The following is a 16,141-nucleotide window of genomic DNA, read 5'->3' on the forward strand; positions in this document are numbered from 1 at the left end:
AACAAACTTTTGAATTATTTCAAACTTGCATTATACCTCAAAGTCGGTTTTTCTTATGTTTACCTTTTCAAATTCACAGGAAAATCGAGAAACATGTAAAAATTCGTGAAGTAGTGGCACTTTCTTGTGCCATGTCGCATCAGATCAGCGCGCGCGCTCAGGTCGAACGCATACGTCCGCGTGCACCTATGGGCAAATAGTAGACGCTAAATTTACCAATCAGAACGCGCACTTTACTTTAGTTGTGCTATAAAATTTTATAGTTCTTTTTACCTTACTCCAGTTACTACAACTACAAAAACTATGAACACAAACACAATTAGCAGGTGTTTTTCTACGGTACAGCTTGTTATACTGTGACTTTATTACTACAAGTTGGTTTCTACAAGCATCAGGCAAAACTCTCTAGTATTTGCTCATATAACAGTCGGCTTTTTCGGTTTTTGCTTCTGACATTCACTTACATCCGTTCAGACAATTACTAAACGCATTGTCACACACGTGGTCGGGTACCGTGCCTGCCCCGGAACACAGATCCTGAAGAACATAACAGTTTCCGTTACAGTTTGCTTTGCCCATGTTGTATCCCTCAGTCTCCTCAACAATGCACACAGTCAGCAACAGCACAAGGCAGCTCATCAACAAAAGCTTCATCTGCACAAAGGAGAAAAGAGGAAATGTTCAGAACAATAAAATAACCTTCTAATATAGAGCGGAAATCTGTTGAAGTATGCTTAGTTTAGACAAAGGTATTGAAAAAAGTTTAAACTAATTTTGATTTTTTTTTACAAATCTGAGCTCCGGGCGTTGATCGCTTGAACACCCGAGGACTGTTGTAGACGAAAAAGTTATGAAATACAACTGATTAATATGTGACCGTACAGTCGTTATATTTCGAAAAATAATGTGTCCAGATCTTTATATATTGATCTTTATTTCAATGAAATACATATCAATAGTTATTAAATAGATTTAGCCAAGCCTAAAAGCGGAGCTCCCCGGTTATTTACTTTGCCCTTTACGTAAATCCGAATTTACTGACCGATACTAAACAAATATAGCACTTGAGCCTGCAATCCAATGTAAACCATTACCTTGTTAAAAATTAAAAAAAACATTCGATCTCGATGAGTTCTATATGAGCCCGCGATACGGTTATGTGATACTGGTCAGCGGATACCTTGTTTTGACATCTATCAATTGACCATGACATGGATGTCCAAATATCAAAGATGTAAGCTGACGTTGACCATAACCTTAAACCTATTCTGAAGTATATGGGACGGAGCATGGCCGTCATGTTGGGGCGACGTCGGAGGGCACACGCGCCCGCGAGCCTTGCCACTAGCCATGATGACCATAAAAAACCAAAAGCATGGGTCTGTTAATCTTTTATGGGTATGGGGGTCTGCTCGGCGGCCCTTCGGGTCGCTGGGAGCTCCGCTACGATACTAACATATGGAAAAGCTAGATACAGCTATAAGAAATTTTTATAACCATGGTGTCATTGACATTTATGGTGAAGACTAAATTATAAACTAAGAGTTAATTGCTAAATTATGTTTAAAAGTTAAAACAAAAGCTTTATAGATTCTTTCGCAGTCGGGAAGGAACATATATCCAGATACTTTTCGTTAAGTTTTGTTCTCCGAGGGAGAAATTACTACGAAGATTTTCAAAGATCACTCAACGATCCCGAAGATTCCGAAACTTGATCCGAAGGTTTCCGAAGTGACCCGAAAACTTACAGCAATGACCTGAAGACTTGCAAAGGTTCGGATCACGGTCTAATTAAATATTTCCGACAACCGCCCGTAGATTGCCGGAAAAGTGAGTAAGAATTCAATTTTTCCGATGCTATATCACAAAGCTATTTGTGATATAGCTTCAGCTACTTTGTTCACTGAGCTTATTTTAGCTTAGATTTTTTAATTGTATATTTTCTTTCTTCGATTTATGTATTTTCTTCGCTGTTTTAATTTAATTGTTGTGTGATTTTTTTGTAAAAATGCCAAAAATCTGAATCTGAAACAGTGCTTTCTGCAAGCGACCAACTACTAACACACCAAAACAACAATCGAATTACAGCGAAATCCGTGAAAATTGACTCCTCATCTGTTTGAGTTGTTTTTGTTTTGTTTGTAAAGTGAAGGCAAGTGTGAACGTTCCCACGGTAGACAAAATATCAATCTTGGCAATAAAGGAAACCCCGCTTAATTTAGCCGGCAAGTATCCGGTCTAAACCAAATCACTCTATCCTTTAAATTTAAAAACGAGAAAAAGAACAAGACTCCGTTCGTTTTTTAAGCAGTCTGTATGAAACAAATAAAATCTCGCCGAAATACTATTCACTTTGGAAACTCATTATGGTGTAGTATTTTCGAAAATAAAATCAATCTTTCTCATCTACCGTCCGTCGCAGTGAAACTATACCACACAAAATTTTCAAGAAATGCGGACTCGGATTTGAACGAAAATAGTGGCGGATTTACCGATTTAGCCAAAAAAATAGCACGGATCGGCGGATTTGCGTATCCTATTCATCCCTCAGCTCCCATATGGCTTTAAACGAAACAATAGTTAATATTGACCCCTACCTTGAATTGCAGTTAGTCAGTTGATCCGATATTTCAAGCTTGGAGGGAGGTCTTCCTGGTTTTCTTCAGAGCTCTCTTCTTCACTGAGTGAGCTGATTATCGACTGTGCTTAATATAAGCCTTCCTCGCCAATTATCGTAGTACGAAGCGGAAATTTGGGTTTAATCAGTCAACATCGTCCGCAATACTCGGCAAATTAGCTGGGAGAGAAATGTTTGCCCCTTAGTTTAGCTCAAGATTACAAATTTTAAGTTCATTTTTTGAAGTACCGAAAAAAAGATAAAGCTTAATCGGCAAAAAGTTATTATTATTGCAAAAAAGAAATATTATTTTTTGGCTAAAGTATTTTTTTAGTAATTAAATCAACTTTTATTTTTTATAAGTTATAAGTAAAATTGTCTCAGAATAGCTACTCACCGTGTTTAAATGTTTGTTTTACTGTGCTATTATTGACTATGCGTTTGAAGCCAAGTTTGACATTAACTAGTGTTTTTCTTAAAAGAAAGAAAGTCTTGGCAATTAAACTAAGAGATGTCAAACATTCTTACATTTGGAGTGGATCAGCGCAAACTTATTTTTGTGAAACAATACAATGAAAAGTTTTTGGGGACCAGTTTCTAGAATGCTACTGTGAAAATTTTGTTTTTAGTGCTCTGTTAATGTGATATTGTGAGTACGAAAAGAACATTACAATTCACAATTTACGAGTTAACAAATTAAGTACACTTTCTTACTTCCTGAGATTTGAATTCAATTATAGTTGATCTTGGTGATGTCGTAGCCATGTTAGAGATTCTCATTTCACTGATTTTCAATTAGTACCAAGAAGAAGAATATTGTGTTATAAAATTAAGAGTGTAATGCGGAAATGAACGCAGCATTTATCCACTTTGTAGGTAACAGCCAAGTTTTAAAGTTATAATTATGAAATTTTATTAAGTTTTTATGAAACATCTGAAAAAAGTTACAAGATTTTATCGAATTCTTTTGAATATCTTTGAAATTAAAAACTTTGTTACAGCTTTTATTAGTTCCCTATTTAAAGTTTGTTCCAAAGCAGTCAACCTTCTGATAAGGAAATTAGATGTCGACAATTTGCTGTGAGATGATCTAATTATAAGCTAAAACAATCCAAGGAAAAGATTGTGTAATCGTGAAAAAACATTTACACCTGTATCGTAACAAAAAAATTTAATTGTTTTCCGAAAACAAGAACTAGACATGTTTGTTGCTTTAAATAACTGAAGAGTGATTTTTTTATAGTTATTCCAAGTTTATTGCATCTTTTCCAAAATATGTAATATGATATATAATTGTCCTTCTCTTCGAAAGACTTGTAAACTTGAATAAAGGGGATATTATTTATAAGTCTTATAATGTTGTTTTGGATCAGAACGTAAATGATTGCTGGTTTGTCGAATGTTGACATAGTTTAATGAAAAGCTAAAGTTTTTTTCAGTGAAATGTAACCTCGAACTTTCTTAGTTAGGGAAATAATAATTGCTGTTTTTGCGGCAACTGAAAGAGATCAAAACGTCGTCGAGTACAGAAAAGGCCAACTACGATTTTCAAAAAGGCTAACACCTCGAAAAATTCGGGTAATAACTGATAAGATTTCGTTCGCAACATATTTCTTTGACTTGACTGATATCCAACTAAAAAGCCGAGCAGATCGAACTGTTTTAGTTTAATGACAAAAAGTGAAAACGACACTCCCAGACTTTTCGGCTTGAATTCTCTCAGCCGGCAGTGTATGGTTTCTGACCACCATTTTGTGTTTGGATATTCTCTTTTTTACTGAGACGGATGACCTTTCATGTATGTACACTAAAATGTACAGATCGTAACAATACTGGCCCAAGAAGAGCTAAACACTCACGTGGAAAGTAGATGAAACTTAAACAGTGAATATATTCGGTATCTTTTGCTAAGATTTATATTCAATTTTTAAGCGTTACATCGATCGCTGATATTTACTCCCCTCCTTGTATAGTTTTAAAATGTTCAGGCAGACTGATAATTTAGTTCTACCTTAAAACCGAGGATGTTGCTATGTGCTTTACAAACTGGAGATACAGACCAAAATAGGGGAATATTTTTTCGAACGAAACCAAATGCATGTGTGATCTGACACTCTCACTGAGCACAAACAAAAGAGGAATTAAAACGTTCCCAAGCACAGAAGGATGGGCAGAAAGTATCTGGTATCTCCGTGATGGTTTTTACAGACCATTGTTTTTTGTTTGATTGTTGAGCGAAGGACTAGTTTCAACGCTGTGGTATGCCATTTTTATATTAAAACCAATAAGTCTCGGGACTTTCTGGGTATTAGCATTTCGGCTTTCTTTTTATGTAGGTAAAGGATGAAAACTGCAGCAACAACGATCCGAATGAACGGCCGAGTGAATAGCCTAACATGTGCATAAGCACATGAAAGGTGGTCTGAACAAATAGACCGAGCAGACGAAGATCGAAAGTGCGGTTAGCCATCCACAAGACTGACTGACTTATAGCTATGTTCGTTTAAGTAACAGACGCAATCTTCACAGACTGCAAACTGAATGAGCGGAAGTCTGAACATCCAAACAGGTGCATAAGCACCTTTTACTGATTCACAGTTCCAGTTCCTATTCAATTGAGAGCTCTTTCACACAATTGAGCAAGGCTCTAGCTTATTTTAAAACGACAATAGTTGCACGCTGTTACAAGGCTGGCAACGGGTAATCCCGAGCTTCGGATCCCGAGCGTGCAGGTGAAACGGGAATGATAGACTCGTGCAACCAGTCAAAACACAGCGATTCACTTCATCGGAGTGCCATAGTTTACCACGAAACAGAAAAAGATAAAAAAGATACATGCTTAAGAAGTTTACTATAACGATAGAAATTAGTAAATTTCATTCCGACTAAAACTTCCGAAAATTTCACGACCTCATTCCGTCCAAAGTTTAAATGTCTATATGACTTCTTTACAATTGGATACATCTTCAATAGGCTAACGGTAGACGTACTAACTTTTAAAACAGTCCACATATATTTTTGCGTAACATGCGTGGTCTCCGTCAGACTCCATCTCGAAGCTAGACAGAAGTCAATCAGGAGCAGTTAGTCAAAGCGAGACGAAGACAGACGAAGTGAAACGCTGCTTTCGTTGGGCGGGTTTTGTGGCGCGGCCAATACTTTTTCGCGCGACCCAGGCCGGCAACCAAGACTGTTAACAGCCCTGTATATTTTTCTTGGATCGTTGAATCGCCAAAGAGCTGGACGCCAGCGCAAAGCGCTAGACGCTTTTTCTTTCGCTTGTTTCCCCCTTTCCGCCTCTTGTGTTTCGTTTTCTTTTGTGTTAAAAAGGGAGGCTGTGAACAGTGTATAGGTAGCCAGAATATGAGGTCTGGATCCGCCACTGCACTCTAACATAAAATTATGCCAGTCTCGGTTATTGTTATACGATATTAATTCTATGTTTGTATGAAACAGCTTTTAACAAAATTGTGATAATAAATCTACATCGATATTCATCATAGCATGAAGCGACTGAGATAAATATTCCTAGCCGGTTATGCAGTTGCAGGGATGTTTATCCATCGCCAGCTTCCCTTCAGTAAGACGTCACTTAGTCACGGTTCCAGACAAATACAAACACTACCGAGCTTTTATCCTGGCATGAGCGGACCTCTCCTAAGTGGACACATTTTCTGGTCCTAATAGTGTTCGTTTATGGGAGTTTTAACTATAAATTGCAAAGCAATGGTTGTTCCATCGATTGTCGTTCTAGGCTTCTTCAAAGTCAAAGGAAACAATATTACAGTCCTGAACAAACGGTTTCAGCTCAGCAACTGTTGTTGCACGGACAGAGAAACGTTTGGCGTGTTTTTTGTAAGCGCCAGGGGGTGGTCTTTCCGCGAACCACATGTACACTGCGACGGGGTCTTTAGCTTCGGCTGTGAACTTCAGCGGAGCTTTCAAGTCGACGCAAGAATCGTCGCAGAAACTCCGACGTCGACTAAAAAATAGCGATTACATGATTTTGATAGAAATATGTTCTAACTTGAGGGGAGGGGTACGTTTACGTATCTCCCCGAGCCCTTCCCAAAATCGATTATGATATCAAAGGCGAAAGGTCTCCGTTTCATCTTACTTCCGGCTTACACCAAGAGCATCATGGGTTTTTCAATTCTTCTCGCTCCTTATTGCTCCTGTCGTCAAAAGTCAACACAGTCAGTTGGAGGATTTAGATAAGGACTGCCCTAAGTTATAGTGCTGCAGAAAAACAAACTATGCGACTTCAACAAGTCGAGCTGAGTGACTTGAACACTGGCGATCAAATTGCTGTCCGTGGAGATATTAAAGAGCTAAGTTCCTGGCTTCTTTTTGTCACGGTTCACACTGGCGGTGCGTACAGTATGTTGCCCTATTACCGGACACTTTTTGCACTAACCGAAATATCTAACCTCAAAACAGCACTTACGAGCTGAAACTTGCCCACAATGTAGCTTCCACTGCTGGTAAGTAGGTCGTGGAGTTTTAACTTCTAAATCTCTTTGGCTTCTTTGTAATCACGGAAAGAGTTGGTCAAATTCGGTGCCCTAATTCCGGACGAGTTGCCCTAATTACGGACGATCGTTACGAGGAAAATACTCCCTTTTTCTCGGAAATATTATTCCCGATCATAGCAAAATATAAGTAATTAGGGCTAAATAAAGAATTATTTTTTTTAAAAATTGTCTTTCAGGCAAAATTTAAGGCATTTTTCTTTTAATTTTAGCGAGGTAATCGTCAGGCCATTGACATAAACAATGTTCAGTGAATGTTTCGGCCACTTGAAACGAAGTTCGCCAAGGAAGATTAATCAATACCAAAACAGGTATTGAAGCTTAAATACAGCACAGACAGTTACAAAAATGCTTGTTTTTCAAAACCTATTCCATAAAATTGTTTTCAAATAGGTAAACAAGTTTGCTGTAGGTATGTGTCCGGAATTAGGCACACCTCATCAAAAATTTAACTTAACTCTTTGGTGACGGTGCTCGGAAATTAAGAGCGAAAACCGAAAATTTATTATATGCTGATAAACCTAGTCCTTTTACCTTTACTTTAATATATATATAAATATAATCTATCGCGCACTTTGCGAGAGCAGAGCGCTTTATTGAAACGATGTAGTTTGACGCGCTGTAAAAATCGCATTTAAGAAGAAAATTTTTTTATCTACCTCCACGAAAACTAGAATTTTCCCGTCTAAACGGAGCGCAGCTCGGCCAAGAAAAAAGCAAACGAAAGCAGACTAATCGCTAAGTCTTCTGAACGTTTTGTTTAACTTAATTTTACTGTTACGACGATATACGAAATTGTTAAGTCGAAGTGTCCGGAAATAGGGGTGTCCGGGAAATAGGGCAACATACTGTACCTTCACCATGGTATTTTCGACAAAGAAAAAATGAGTGTTATTGAATTTCACGGGGAAACCAAGGAAAATGCCAAGCCAAAACGTCGCCCCTTCCTGCAGTTTTTCCGTGGGCATAGTAAGCTTTACTGTGTAGTATACGAAGAGGGCAAGTGCTTTACCGTGGATGAAACAATGCGGCGGGCGAATGAAGCAGTAGAAAATGGAGACTCTTGGCCATCGTATAGTTTAATTTGATCTTGAATAACTGCGAGACGTTTGCCACTTTTCTGAAGACTGGTTGCGCATTATCACGACAAGCTCTCTTAGCGTTGATAGCCGCCTGGAAATTGCTTAAGGACCCAGTTCCTGTAGTATTAGCGGCCGGTTCATTGGGAGCCAGCGGAGCCAGCGGAGTCAGCGGAACCGACGAATAAAGAAGCCTGCATCTCTTGACACCTAAACCGTTATCTTAACTTAGAAAAAAGGGTTTGTCTGAATTTTTATTTAATGTTTATAGAATGACTGAAAGTTGTAATATGCAAGCTCTTGTGTTTTCTTTAACGACTCAGTTTCAATGCACGGACAAGAAAATACACTTATTAGATTCGGTATTTCTCTTTCATAATACTGAATAAATAACCAGTTGAATGGTGTATGTCGTAACCCTTGGTAAATAATTTATCATTTTAGTCTCAAAAAAGTATTCACCTATTTTTCTGCTTCTGTAATCAGTTAAAGCCTAGTTGCACCAAAAGGTGCACCTGTAGTCTTCGGATACAGCCGCCTCGCAGGCTAGTGCACCTGTCGTGCCAATGTGTATAATTCTGTCAATTCTTTCAAAATTTTGATTGCGTTTTTAGTTGTTGAAAAAATACGAAACAATTCCGAACTTTCTAATACCGTTAGTACAAATAAAGAAACTTTGTAACTGAATTGCAGACTGCAAATAAATCGTGTTGAAAACTAGTCCTGTGTAAAGATTCGGATATACTGGTGTCCCGTTGTTGTAGATCCAGCTCCGCAACATACGAGCGAGTTGAAAACCTAAATGGTAATTGTCGCCAAGCGAGTCGATAAGCTAATTGTCTGACAACCCCCCAAGTCAAAACCGTGCATGTTATCAAAGCAATCTATTATTTAAGTTACAAGAGTTTGTATGGGAGTATATCAAATATATTCTTAGAGTTAGAAGATTTGTCTATACAACCTGCTGGGTATAAAATTTTATCATTCACCAGTACAGTTTATATTTTCTCGTTCACCACAGCGGGTCAGATATTTTTAAACTTTTGACTCCGCTTTAGCTGTTGTAAGAATAAATAACAATCTCGATTTTTTTAGTAGAACTGTTAGTATAAACAAAGCGACTGTAACAAATTGCAATTGCAGAAGAATAAACCGTGTTGAAGGCCAGTCACGATGATAATGATGATGATGAGGATGATGATGATTATGATGAGTTCTGTGAAAAATAATATTTTTTCTGTTAAAATTCTAGTGATTGGAGATCTAGTGCCGCAATTAATCTCCTTCGCAGCCGTTATTTGGGATGTCACGCAACGCTCCACCCAATAAGCACCACATAAGAAAGCATTGCATGTCGTTTCTTTAGAAGATTTTGATAAAACATATGTTACCTTAGGGGGTACGTTTAGGTACCCCGCGAGCCCTTTCTACTAGAGCCAAAATCGATTATGCTCTCAACCGTTTATATTGGCCTCGCTTTCATGTTACTTCCGGCTTACACTCAAAGTATCATAGGTCTTTCAAACCTTCTCTCTCCCAGTTGCCCTTGTCGTCTTTGTCATTGAAAGTCAACACAGTCAGTTAGAGAATTTTAATCGATCGAATTACCTCAAATCAGTGCAGCAGAGAAACTAAATATGCAACTTGAAGACGTCGAGCTGAGTGACTTGAACAATGGCGATCAAATTGCTGTCCGCGGAAATGTTAAAAATCTAAGTCCCTGGCTTCTTCTTGTCACGGCTCATACTCACGGTACCTACCTGCACCATGGTATTTTCATAAAAGAAACATGGAGCGTTGTTGAATTTCAAGGGGAAACCAAGGAAAACGCCAGGCCAAAAATTCGCCCCTTCCGGCAGTTTTTCAATGGTAATGTCGATGGTAAGATTTACCGTGTAGTATACAAAGAGGGCGAGTGCTTACCGGTGGATGAAACAATACGGCGGGCGAAAGAAGCAGTAGAAAAAGGAAACACTTGGCCATCGTACAATTTGATCCTGAATAATTGCGAGACTTTTGCCACTCTTTTGAAGACTGGCGAAGCAGTATCGCTACAGGCTCTGATGGGATCAAATTGCTGTCCGTGGAGATGTTGACAATTTGAGTCGCTGCCTTCGTCTTGTCACGGCTCAAACTGGCGGAGCCTACCTTCACCATGGTATTTACGTCAAAGAAAAAATGAGTGTTATTGAATTTCACGGGGAAAACAAGGAAGACGCCAGACTAATTGAACGCGACCTTACAGAATTTTTCAGTGGGCATAAAAACCTTTACCGTGTAGTATACGAAGAGGGCGATTGCTTACTGGTGGAAGAAACAATGCAGTGGGCGAATATAGCATTGGCAATGGGAAACACTTGGCCACTGTATGATGTGGTTTTGAACAATTGCGAGACGTTTGCCTTTTTACTGAAGACAGGAAAAGAAGTATCACTACAGGTTCTAAATGCGTGGTTAGAAACTTTGGAATTGCTTTAGACCGCAGCAACCGTAATAGCCCATTCATCGGGATCCAGTAAAGGACATAAAGAAGCCTGCATCTCTTGACTGATCTAAAAGGGCTTAATGACTAGCAGTTATCTGAACTTGGAGAAATGCATTTGTCTGAATTTTTGCATAATGTTTATATGTTAACTGAAAGTTCTAATATACAAGCTGGCGCGTTTTGTTTCATGACTTAATAGTTTTCATGCATGAACCAGGAAATACACCATTAGATTCGCTGTCTGTCTTTCATAATACTGAATAAATAACCAGTTCAATAGTGTACGTCCTAATCCTTGGTAAATAATGTTACATTACAGTCTCCGTAAAACGCATTCACCTATTTTTGTGCTTCTATGATTCAACGCCTAGTTGCACCTTCTGGTTTACTGTTTTGACCCTCTAACAAAAGGTGCACCTGTCTCAATTGTGTGTAATTCAATTCTTTCAACATTTTGATTATGTTGTTAGCTGTTGAAAGAATATGAAACAATCCCTTTCTAGTACCATTAGTACAAATAAAGAAACTTTGTAACTGAATTGCAGACTGCAAATAAATCGTGTTGAAAACTAGTCCTGTGTAAAGATTCGGATATACTGGTGTCCCGTTGTTGTAGATCCAGCTCCGCAACATACGAGCGAGTTGAAAACCTAAATGGTAATTGTCGCCAAGCGAGTCGATAAGCTAATTGTCTGACAACCCCCCAAGTCAAAACCGTGCATGTTATCAAAGCAATCTATTATTTAAGTTACAAGAGTTTGTATGGGAGTATATCAAATATATTCTTAGAGTTAGAAGATTTGTCTATACCTGCTGGGTATAAATTTTATCATTCACCAGTACAGTTTATATTTTCTCGTTCACCACAGCGGGTCAGATATTTTTAAACTTTTGACTCCGCGTTAGCTGTTGTAAGAATAAATAACAATCTCGAATTTTTTAGTAGGACTGTTAGTATAAGCAAAGCGACTGTAACAAATTGCAATTGCAGAAGAATAAACCGTGTTGAAGGCCAGTCATGATGATGATGATGATGATGATGATGATGATGATGAGTTCTGTAAAAAATAATATTTTTCTGTAAAAAGTCTAGTAGTTGGAGATCAGTAAAGCGGCAATCTGAGGTCTCTAGTCGAGTCGAAAAGCTATTGCTTATTATTAATTGTCCGGCCAAGCAAGTCGAAATGCTAATTGTCCGACAGCCCCCCGCCATGTCCATGATGTACACGTTACCAAAGCTATCTATTATTAAAGTATGGTAGTGTATCGAATATATTATAGGAGTTAGAAATTCAAAATATTTGTCAATAAGACTGGTCGGCTTAAAATTTTATAGTATCAATTCAGTTTTAATTTTCTCAGTCAGCTTCTTCACTGTTCATCGCAGAATTACCTCGAGGTGCCGCGGGATTGGACACCATCTCTAACAAGAAGAACAGAAGAAGAACAAAGAGACACTTTCCATCACTCTTATTGTTATTTCTTCACTTCAAGCTTAGTTGCTATCTGATCCATCGAGTTTTGTTTACATGTATCGATTGGGATATGTATTTCGATGTCAAAGACTAGTCTAGGCCCAGTGTGGAAAAGTGTGTGTATATGGGAAGGGGGGTGTTACAGCAAAACACTGATGTTTCCCGACGACGGCGGCAATAGTTGTGCACAGCTACGGTGTTACGGTGAACGGGCAGCAGGCTAATGGCAGCGGGTAATCCCGAGCTTTGGATCCCGAGTGGCCAGGGTTCACCGAAAAATAAATTATCAAAAAACAGCGATTTGAACTGAGCAGAAGTCTACGGAGTTCTGTATTAGTCAACTTCGAGAAAACGATCAAGAATATCATCGGATTAAAAAGTTTACAATACCAATAGAAAACAGCAACATTTCAGACGTTTCCATTCCGAAAAAAAAAGACACTTCCGAAGATTTTTAAAACAGTCCATTTAGCGCGACTTACGCGACCATCTTCATAAAACTCTATCCTCGGAGATACAAAAAAGCCGTTGTTCGGGGCGATACGAAGCGAATTCGTCGGCCCGAGATTGCTGCTCGGCTTACTTCGTCTTGGCCCTAACTGCTCCTGGGTCTCCGAGGATGTCAAAGGGTCTTTCACTCGTCATTTCTTTTCAATAAAATTTTAAAGAGAGACTGATCTAGTAGTAACCCTAACAAGAGCCCGTACAAACACTGAGAAAATCAATCGCAAACACACAGATCTTTTGTGTTTGCTTGTTCCTCAGTGTTTGTATGCACTGTATGTACTTAGTTACGCATTGCACCAGTGAAACAGGGTTTTCAGTAATCGGGCTGTCGTCTACTATTGGCTTCACATCAGCTGTCACATGCATGGTCGCACGAAAAATTACGCCCTATTTTTCGTGCCATGCACGTAAAGAGAATAAAAGAGAGCGGGGAAATTACCCTTTTCGCAGTTTACACTCTAAGCGCCCTAACATAATGATTGTTTTTATCACTAATATATTGTAATTCATGTAGGTTCGAACGTTTAACCAAAAACTACATCACTTCTTGAGAGCTGAGTTGGCAAAACTCAAACAAAACCTCGCGGTTAACTTCAAAGAATGATTGTTATAATATGATATACAATATGGTATATTGTATTGTACAATAGCTATTGTTTTCCAGCACATCCCGGCATTGCATTATGTCCTCTACATCAGTTCATTCAGTTTATACCTGTAGTAAATACATTGAATAAACTTGACCTTGACAATTTGTCGTGTCCCTAATTACTGCGTTAGTAAACCGCAAAATGAAGACTAAAAATGATCGTATATAGTGATTATAGCCTGAAGCGACTGGGAATATTTCTGCTATTCAGTGACAGAGATGCTAGTCCATCGCCAGCTTCCCTTCAGTAAAACCTTACTTATGGTCATGGTCCCAGGCAAATACAAACAATACCAAGTTTTTATCCTGGCATAAGCAGACCTCTCCTAAGTGGATACATTTTCTGCTCCTCAGTGATAGTGTTCGTTTATGGGAGCTTTAAGAACTGTTAATTGCAAAGCAATGGTTGATCCATCGATTGTGGTTCTAGGCCTCTTCAAAGTCAAAGGAGACAATATTACAGTCCTGAACAAACGGTTTCAGTTCAGCAACTGTTGTCGCACGGACAGAAAAACGTTTGGCGTGTTTTTTGTAAGCGCCCGGGAGCGGTCTTTCCGCGAACCACATGTACACTGCAACGGGGTCTTTAGCTTCGGCTGTGAACTTCAGCGGAGCTTTCAAGTGGACGCAAGAATCGTCGCAGAAAATCCGACGGCTTAGTCTGTATGGTAGCGCTACAAATACAGCGAATGGAAAAAGAACTACCCAGAAGAGAAAGCCGTTCACATACATCAAAGACTGATGTGGTTTGCAGTGATTTGTCAGCCAAAACGCTGTGTTATGCCATGAAACAAACTCCAACGATCCTGGGTCTTGAAGCTCTGTTGGCGTTAATTCCTGCATCATTTGTCCCACATCCACCCTAAAGCAAAACTTTTTCCGTTCAGTGACCTTTTTCCTAATTTTTTTAAAACTTTCGCCAATTTTCTCAGTCAAAACACCAGGTGGAAATATCAAAGCGAAGTCAATATCAAATCCGTTCATAGAACGTAGCTCTCTTTGCTCGGGGTTGAGAGATAACAAGTTCTTCTCGGACTCCGAGCGCAGTGTGTTGGCATTAGGACAATGGTGTCGCCTTGTCACACACATCAACACTGGTTTTTCCAAAATGTCACTCAACTGGTTGAAATCGGCTTCATTCTTCACCGAAATCATTTGCTTTTTCGCATCCACAATGGCATTAACTTGGCCCATTGAGCAAAAGCTGTCGTTGCACGATAAAACCGTGATTTTCTGTGGGTCGTACTCAATCCAACCGGGTTTAACCTCTGTGTCGAAATAAAAACAGCCTTTAAACATTGTGCTTTCTTCGTCCCGTTTGATTAAAAAGCGACGAAGACATGTAAGAGGACAAAAAAGAACTGCTTTATGCATTGTGTGATACTAAAACTAGACACGTTCAAGTGTTGCGTGTGCCTCCGGCATCTTAAAACACAAGTACCACTAAAGTAGCCCTGACAAACTACTTCGACACTTCGGCGAAAAACAACATTATGCCAGATTAAAGTCCAACCAATTAGAATAAAACGTCAAAAAACCTTTTGTTTGATCCACAGTGCTTGTTTTAACAAACAAGTTCTCCTTTGTTCAGCAGGATTTTACGTTCAATTAGTGCTATAATAATGTTATTAACGTGCTTAGCGTATAAGAACGGCTTTTTATACCACTACAGTCAAGGCTCTTATATGCGACCACTTAAGATTCAAGTCAAGGCGGTCGCTTATGGGAGGTAGATCTGACCATTTTTTCAAAACTTTAATCCATACCCAAATGGATGCATAAATCCTGTTTTGGACCACTGATTGAATTGATCTAGTCATGCACGAATACCCGCACAAAACACATTAAATCAATTTTAAAGGACGTTCGGCTGTACGAGATACCTCGCGTGTTGTGATTGGTTCCTTGCCTGTCATCCATCAGGCGGGCGGACCCACATACATAATGTGTCTTGGGCTCACCATCGGGTCTTGTCGGGGACCAAAACAAAGAGAACACCTTTTTTTAGTCAAACTTCACCAGACCACCCCCTTTCTTATGACGCTGTCGGGTCCAGTTTTTACTTTACTTTACTTCCATTTACTTTAATTATTATTACTTTACTGTTAATTTTTTCACTTTACGTAACGTTACGTTACTTTCCTTTACTGTACTTTACTTTTAATTAATTAATTACTTTATTTATTATTTATTTATTACATTTCTTTATACTTTTAAATTGATAAAAGGATTTTATCATCCTGAGATTACAGGGTAGGCTGTTCCAGAGAGTTGCACCACTGTAACTAAAGCTATTTTTCATATAGTTAGTTCGTGGATGAGGTACAACCAGTTTGTTTTCGGAATCCTTTATAGAATAGTGCATTCCGTTACGCTTTTTAAATCTTTACAAACTATGTTGACAGGGTAGTCTGTTCCGGAGTCTCTCATATTGGCATCAGCGATCATAGCCTCTTTTAATATTTATGTCTATCGTCAACTATCCCCCGATTTCTCATCAAAGGGGCATTCTACCATATCTTACAGAAATTTTCAAAATTTTAATCGTGAAGAATTTCGCAACGATATCTATCAAAAAGACTGGAGCTGTGATTCTGATGATCCAAATATTTTGTGGACTTACTGGAAAGCAAAATTTCTTGGCATTGTTAACAGTCATGCTCCATTCAGAACTAAACGTATAAGATCACACAAGGCACCCTGGATTAACCCTGATTTGAAGAAGGGTATGCTTTATTTTACTTTACTTTACTTTACTTTACTTTATTACTTTACTTTATTAGTTTACTTTATTAGT

General features: G+C 38.7%; 1 long non-coding RNA gene across 1 annotated transcript in view; it reads right to left on the bottom strand.

Annotated features, from left to right (window-relative positions):
- Positions 1-327: 327 nt before the first annotated feature.
- The window catches only part of LOC144653721 (uncharacterized), a 35,271-nt gene continuing 19,457 nt past the window's right edge, over positions 328-16,141 (bottom strand). Inside the window, exons 2-3 of the long non-coding RNA XR_013570814.1 lie at positions 2,598-2,680; positions 328-654 (exon numbers count right to left, since the gene is read on the bottom strand). This is a non-coding gene — a long non-coding RNA (uncharacterized LOC144653721). The remainder of the gene's footprint in view (positions 655-2,597; positions 2,681-16,141) is intronic.

This window comes from Oculina patagonica, chromosome 5 (assembly GCF_052425735.1).
Source record: "Oculina patagonica isolate OP01 chromosome 5, crgOcupat, whole genome shotgun sequence".
NCBI lineage: Eukaryota > Metazoa > Cnidaria > Anthozoa > Scleractinia > Oculinidae > Oculina > Oculina patagonica.